The sequence below is a fragment of the Oncorhynchus nerka genome, linkage group LG2 (genome assembly GCF_034236695.1).
Source record: "Oncorhynchus nerka isolate Pitt River linkage group LG2, Oner_Uvic_2.0, whole genome shotgun sequence".
Taxonomy (NCBI): Eukaryota; Metazoa; Chordata; class Actinopteri; order Salmoniformes; family Salmonidae; genus Oncorhynchus; species Oncorhynchus nerka.
In genome coordinates, this window is record NC_088397.1 from 60,032,580 (window position 1) to 60,040,649 (window position 8,070).

Sequence of the window (8,070 nt, forward strand, 5' to 3'; positions counted from 1 at the left end):
ATGAAACCAGTAGAGATCAGATTCACTTTCTACACAGAGACCTCTACAGCACAGAGATCAAGCCATGGCGCCTACAATCACTTCAGCCATGATCTACTCTAAGGACCACCTGACTCTGACAAACAAGGTAAATTGAAATGACATCTTGCTTTATGATTCGGTTCTTGATAATAGTTGTCATCTTTCTATCAGACCTCTGATATATTTTAGAACAATGTTATAAATGATTCTCCTTATTTTTTTGCAGATTAGAAAGCCAGTGGTGGAGAAGTTACGCAGAGATCGTATCAACAGCAGCATTGAGCAGCTCAAGTCTCTCCTGGGTCCAGAGATCCTCAATCAGCAGTCTGACTCCAAGCTGGAGAAAGCAGACATCCTGGAGATGACAGTTTGCTTGCTGAGACGACAGAAACAGTACCAGCCAGTGAGCTCATCCTCATGCTCAGCACCTGTTAATCAGGGTTACTCCAGATGTGTCCAAGAGATTGTACACTTCCTGTCCACAGATGAGGTGAAGACACCATCTCAGAGAAAATTGCTGAGCCACTTGCTGCTGGACTTTCAGAGCCTGCAACCATTCTCTGATAAGAACAGAAGGGAGAGTGACCTGCCTCAGCTCAGCTCCCCAGCCCAGCACAGCATCAGCAAAGAGAAGGGTCCAGTTAACAGCGCCCTCTGGAGGCCCTGGTAGAGTCCTACAGACTGGAGCTCCACTCTCAGACAAGCACAATGGACCATGTTGGTCTAAGAATAATGTTATGGATGTTAGACAGTAATGAGAATAGGAAGAGATCTTCTTCCTCATCTGCTCAAGCAGGACATTTCCTACTCCACATTACTGACGATTTCATCCTCATTTTCTGCATTTGCAGGAGTTTATACTATAAGTTTTAGTTTTAATGAAAAGGACATTTAACAATGTCAGTATTTTAATTATCCTCTCTTGATTTACAAGAGCATCAATTGAATCTTCTGTTTTTATTTTCGTTTCACGAATAAGATTCTATTTCGTTTTTATAAAGTGAATATATTTTGTACTTTTTCCCGTGGAAAAATAATAATTTATGATATGGTGTTCACTGTATTCCTAGTGGAAAGACTAGTGAAAAAATGTCATTCTTATTTGCCCTGTTTTGATATTGATATTAAAACATGCAAACAGCATCGTATGTCATAATTCAAAAAAATGATATCTGCATTTAAGTCAGAATAAGTTACTTCCTCTCGATTGTGAGAGGAGCTAAAACATATGTAATGGTTTGTGTCACTATGTGAGTTTATCAGTATCACTCGCATTCCGAGAAGTTATTGTCAAGCTTGAAAACATGTTTTCAAAATGAATGTAAATCTTCAAATCAAGTTGATGCGAATAAAAACAATCATCGAAAACAATTCTTATGTTTGTTTGATTAATTACACTCCATTGAAATTTCAAATGTCTAAATATTTGTATTTTATTTTTTTAAATGTCCCCCCCTGATGTACGGTACGTACTTACCTGCACATTAGTAGTGCAGGAAATACACACATTCGTATGCTGCCTATTTCTTGTGACTACAAGCGAAAATATACAGTAATATAAATTATTCCGAAAACAAATTATTTATCATGAGAGGGCAGTGGTGATTTTAGCATGTAAATCTTGGTGGGGCAAACTTTTTAGATGCATGCCAGCAAAGCCACTACACAACACAATACAACAGTAAACAATACATTAATTTCACTTTTACCGTGACCAGTGGGGATTTTAGAACGTAAATCTTGTTGGGGAAAACTCTAATAAGTATTTTGTATGCATGCCAACAAAGCCACTACACAACACTAAACAATACATAAATTGCACTATAACGGGGCCCACATGAAGCTGTCCCAAAAGTAGAGCTTTCTTTTCAGCACCATGGAGTGAATCCTTACAACTGCTAAACCTGGCTATCAAGCAGAGCCTTGTCTGTGAAACAGTTCATTCAGCCTCTTTACTGCCTTTTAGAAAACATAGCTGATATGGCTGACTTGCTTAAACAAATGTGATTTCTATTGACAATTGAAATGTACAAACTATGGCATAAGGGGACTATGAGAGGATAAGAGGCAATCTGTCATTTGGATTAAGACATTAATGAGCAGCTAGGAAGGAAGTAGTCAACATAACTATTTGTTCAACACTTTTGAAATATACAAAAACAGAATTCAGAACATGGGCCGTTCTTACAAAATTCTCCCTGTACACCAAGTCAGAACCATAAAGTGGTCGTATAAACAGACAATGAAAGCTCTTACAATATTTGCTGATTACATTTCTCTAAAACAGGCTATAGGCTACATGTCACCACCAAGTCAGAACAGTAGGCTAAGTTATGAGGGGGAAAGGGACCAAATTATTAGGGTGAGGCACATGGGCTATTAACAGTTTACTACACAACCAGTGGTGACCTGTCATTCAGGGCAGGTGGTGCAGAGTTTTGAGTCCCACATTTTTGGCACGTCACATATCAATTTGCAAACAACGTAAAAAAATAAATAATAATCATTGAGTTAATAAAGCCGCATACAAACATGGTATCTTTTATGTTACAGTATACATATCTCCCTGGCATATTACATAATTTATGCTGCAGGACACAATACATTTTTGGACGCACCTTGTCTGGGTTGGCGCCCCCCCTTGGGTTGTGCCGTGGCGGAGATCTTTGTGGGCAATACTCGGCCTTGTCTCAGGATGGTAAGTTGGTGGTTGAAGATATCCCTCTAGTGGTGTGGGGGCTGTGCTTTGACAAAGTGGGTGGGGTTATATCCTTCCTGTTTGGCCTTGTCCGGGGATATCATCGGATGGGGCCACAGTGTCTCCTGACCCCTCCTGTCTCAGCCTCCAGTATTTATGCTGCGGTAGTTTATGTGTCGGGGGGCTAGGGTCAGTTTGTTATATCTGGAGTACTTCTCCTGTCTTATCCGGTGTCCTGTGTGAATTTAAGTATGCTCTCTCTAATTCTCTCTTTCTTTCTCTCTCTCAGAGGACCTGAGCCCTAGGACCATGCCTCAGGACTACCTGGCATGATGACTCCTTGCTGTCCCCAGTCCACCTGGCTGTGCTGCTGGTCCAGTTTCAAATGTTCTGCCTGGGGCTATGGAATCCTGACCTGTTCACCGGACTTGCTACCTGTACCAGACCTGCTGTTTTCAAATCTCTAGAGACAGCAGGAGTGGTAGAGATACTCTTAATGATCGGCTATGAAAAGCCAACTGACATTTACTCCTGAGGTGCTGACTTGCTGCACCCTCAACAACTTCTGTGATTATTATTATTTGACCATGCTGGTCATTTATGAACATTTGAACATCTTGGCCATGTTATGTTATAATCTCCACCCGGCACAGCCAGAAGAGGACTGGCCACCCCTCATAGCCTGGTTCCTCTCTAGGTTTCTTCCTAGGCTTTGGCCTTTCCTAGCCACTGTGCTTCTACACCTGCATTGCTTGCTGTTTGGGGTTTTAGGCTGGGTTTCTGTACAGCACTTTGATATATCAGCTGAAGGGCTATATAAATCAATTTGATTGCATTTGATTTTGATTTGTTGTGCTGTAATCACTTGAACAGGAAGGTGGCACGGCGGTCCTTGTGGGAAAAGTTTGTCATCAAACTTTTTCATTAAAGTCTGGCATTCTCTGGATTTATGGTGCTTTCAAGACAAACAGGAACTCCGAAAACAAAGTAAAATCATGACGTCAGTGATCTTCAGCTTAGAGCTCTAGAAACGGGCCCCAGTTACCAACTTGGAATTCCGAGTTGGATGAAAACACATTTTCCCAGTCGGAGCTAGTTTTTTTCTGAGTTCCCAGTTGTCTTGAACTCACTGAAGTCTGAGATTTCCCAGTACCGAGTTTCCAGTTGTTTTGAATGCAGCAGAAGTCATGCTGAATTGACAGCATGGCCAATGTATTCAACCTTTTCTGGTCCATGGTGTTGAATGTTTATCCTTTTAAGCTTGGAAAAGAGACCCTAAAACCCAGATTTGGACCACACACCCTCTCCACTGAATAGGAGGCAAGTGATTGCTTTGCAACGCTTGCGGTTAGCCACTGATTCCTTCCAACGCACTTATTAGTGGATTTGCGATTTCCAACTTGTTGTGTTTATGTCTAATGGTTGATGAACACCGATACATTTTATCTATAATTTCTCTTCATATTTCAAGGATGGAAAGGATTTGCCAGTAGATTGTTGACGTGATTCACGATGAAGACTGCTTGTCTAAATTGCTAGCTAAGATTTTGAAAGTATGACGTTGACCTGATCAGTCCAATCAAAGCTATGGTAGATTTTACGTCATATTATCTGTGGCCAATGTCCTTGAGCCTTCTTGGATGGGCACTTCTAATGTAACTCTATGGCAGCACCCAATGGGCTTGAATTTTCAAGCTCTCTCTGTAGATTTTACAGTGTCCCCATGAGTGACAGAACACTGAGCCAATCACGGTGCAACTAGAGGACATTACCAGCCCCATTACTAACCCCTACACAAAAAATAAATAAAATAATAATAATAATAATTGGCCCCACCTGCCTTGAATGAGGGGGCGCCACTGTGAGAGGGCAATAAACAATAACAATAGTACTGCTGCACACTCCAAGAAAGGTTCCAATCTTACCTTTCTGGTAAAACATTTTTTATAAATTGCTGAAGTGTATTCACTTTTGAGGATACAAGCTCAAGTACACAGTACAAATATGATCAAAGTATGAAAATATGAAATATTTTATATGACATATTTCCTATTCAACACAATTGAATGAACAAGTCTTGAAATGACTTATACGCTTTCTAAATTTCGTATAATCAAATACTAAAATGACTACCTATAAGATTTCACATCCTATGTCAAGCAGGCTCAGAAATATACTACTGTGTTGGTGTGGGAACCAGGGCTATCGCTCAATGCATGCCATTTCGATCTACGGTGTCCACAGATGATCCATTTCTAAGTGAAAATGTTGATTTCTAAGCGAAAATATAGGTTGGAACCGGTCCCAGAACCACGTAGGTCCCCTAAAAACAGGGGACTTCAGATCTAAGAGGTTTTTACTGTCAATGTGCTTGTCAGTAGTTGTAATTAATAATGTAATGTAGTAGTAATTAATTTAATTAATTTGTAATGAATTAGTAACTAATGTTAGTTATTACTCCTAATTACTGTCTAGTCATGGAAATGTCACGCCCAAATAGGCTTTTCCTACAGGTGGTTTACTGCAATGCCCTAACTGATGCACATAATACAGGACATGTCAAAAGACTCAACGATCCTATTCCCTGTCTACCCTTCTCTCCCCTTTCACTCCACCTCATGGATTTAAAAGAAATGAACTAGTGTAAGAAATATGATGGATCACCAGTGCCATGCATTTAAATCCATGAGAGCAAGTGCACACTTGGTAGGAAATGGTAAGTCCTTTATGTGAAGAACCATAGTGATGCTTTGGACTTTTTTGCAGTATACACATTTTGAGGAGGGACGTTAAAATAATCAGAAGGTGTCTTTGTCCTGAGTTTCTACAGGCTGGTAAATGAAGCCAGTAAAATTCAGTATTCATTTTCAGACAAAAATCCCAGATATGAGGAATAGACAAAAAAAAGTGGATTTTGTTTGCAGTTTTATTGGCTTACAAAAATAAACAACAATATTAACAAGAATATAAATCCCCTTTGGGTTCTTACAATAAAATAAACATTTACTTTATGTATCATGCACAAAAATGCACTGTTCCTTTACAAAAAGAAAGGTATGCGTGTGGATTTACTTTCCAACTTGAATCAAGGCATGATTTCTCCTTGAAACAATGTATTTGGTTCATAATTTCACAGAAAGAATGAAGCAGTACAACTCTGCTTATATCAATGCACACAATTCATTTCAAATGAATCTGCAGCTTTAAATGTCATGTAAAACTATCTCTGACAGTCTGGTCCAAATAAGACAACCAACCAATCACCATGGTGGGAACAGACGTAGAAATGGCACATAATATCTGAGCAGAATTTGCACATAAACAGTATATTGTGCTCTGCTTGCCTTCAGGTCAGTTCATTCCCTTTCCACGGGTTTGTATCTCACAGTGCAGTGATCATTTTGTCTCAGACCCGAGTCTAAGCCCAGTATGTGACCTCTGACCTATAACCTCCACATCCATGCGTCTCTCTCAATTCATTGTTCAAAGCAGTGGTACAATGTCCTCCTCTGGAGCAGGAAAAAGGCCTTCTTCGGAGTGAAAAGGGACAGTGTCTTCTCCAAAATAGGAGATATGGGAGATGTAGGGATCCCGTTCTGGAGGTGTCCTCCAATGACTATCTTCAGTTTCTCCACACCACTACTGCATTTCCTCTCAAACAGAGAGCGTTTACACCTAAAAACAACACAAGACAATCATAGACACCTATTCTCTCTCACACACAGTTTCAATTCATTTTAATATCTTGTTTAAATATTTCTGTGTAATTTAACCTGGTCTTACCTAATGTGCTGATCTTTCACGTTCATGCTGTCCTGAAGAGCGATGTCCACGTAGGCTGGCATTTTTAGATATTGGTCTTGAGTTTGAAGCTCGTCAAAAAAGTAGAGAAGTTGGTCTTGGTAGGTCTTGCTCTAGCATTTGTGTTGTGGTAGCTCCTCTGCTGTGCTGCGTTGCTGCTGGTCTTGGGTCAGCTGATGCTTAGAGAGTCTTCGTTAGTGAATTCTGCATCTCCACTTTCTATTTATTTATGTGCCTCCTCCTACGCTATCATACGCTCTGCAGCCAATCAGAGGGCTCGGATGGTGGGACAATAGTCAATGGGAATAATAGCGGATTCCACACAGGACAGGTGAGAGGTTGTTCTTGATGCCATACGGCAAAGAGGTTGGCCACTTTAGTCCGTGGGAACGTGTCTTTGCCCATGTGTACTCAGACAAATCATGTTCCCGTGTCAAGTTCCCATGTCAGGAATCATCAGAATTAGAATATGGCACATATGCTAGGATCACAAGTCTCTGTGCTCATTGCAACACATATACGCATCACAGAAAACACAACAACACAAGTCTTTATTTATAATATGACCATTTTATAGTAGGAATATGATAAAGACAGTGATGAGAACCTAGTTGCATGGATTTCCTGTCTTTAGATTGATAGCCAACCATCAGCAAAACATTGGACTATAAACTGGCCATCGCATGGCCAGTTTAGTCCAATATTTTGCCATGTGAAGGTTTTGACCACGTAAATAGGATAAATTATTTCCATATCCTAAGGTGTCAATATATCAGATTTCAACATTTACAGTATAAGATACGTTGAAATAAAAATATATCAAAAAGTTTGTCTGCTTACCTTTTGAAGGAAAAAAGTTTTGGAAACGGGTGTTTTGTACAAATTGAAACTGATTTGTTTGTTTTTGAAAGAGTGTCTTTCTGATGTGAGTTATAGCTGAACCAGATGGTTTGCCCTGTAAGCCATTCTGTGTCCCTGCATGGGAACAGGCAGTAGGTCTTTGTGAAAGCATACACACTTATATTGTGTGTCAGGGCTCAGCAGACTGCATGCAGAAGTGTGGGAAGCCGTGTGTCTCTGTGGCTCCCAGCTCCAGAGAGAAGAGGGCGTGTGACTGGGGCACACTCATCTTTGTGCAGGGAGCCAGCTGTGCTGTGAAGCTCAGAGGAGGGAAGTGTGCTGCCTGAGGCATCTGGGAAACATTCCTTATTGTCCTCCGAAGCTCCCCCATTGGCTACAGACTGAGAGAAACTCCAACAAGCGCAAGACTCAGACATTCATATGCAGATTTGGGACAATATATAGGAGAGATGAAGCCAGTGGAGATCAGATTCACTTTCTACACAGAGACCTCTACAACACAGAGATCCAGCCATGGAGCCTACAATCACTTCAGCTATAATCTATTCTAAGGACCACCTGAATCTGACCAATAAAGTAAATTGAAGATTCAAATTCATGGAAATTAATTACATTATAATGATTGTTTGTATCAATAATGCCATATTCCCAAATAAGGTTATTAATGACTCTTTTCTTCTTGCAGCTAA

General features: G+C 40.3%; 1 pseudogene; it reads left to right on the forward strand.

The window, feature by feature from the left end:
* On the forward strand, window positions 1-1,383 carry LOC115145780 (transcription factor HES-5-like; annotated as a pseudogene).
* Window positions 1,384-8,070: the final 6,687 nt, after the last annotated feature.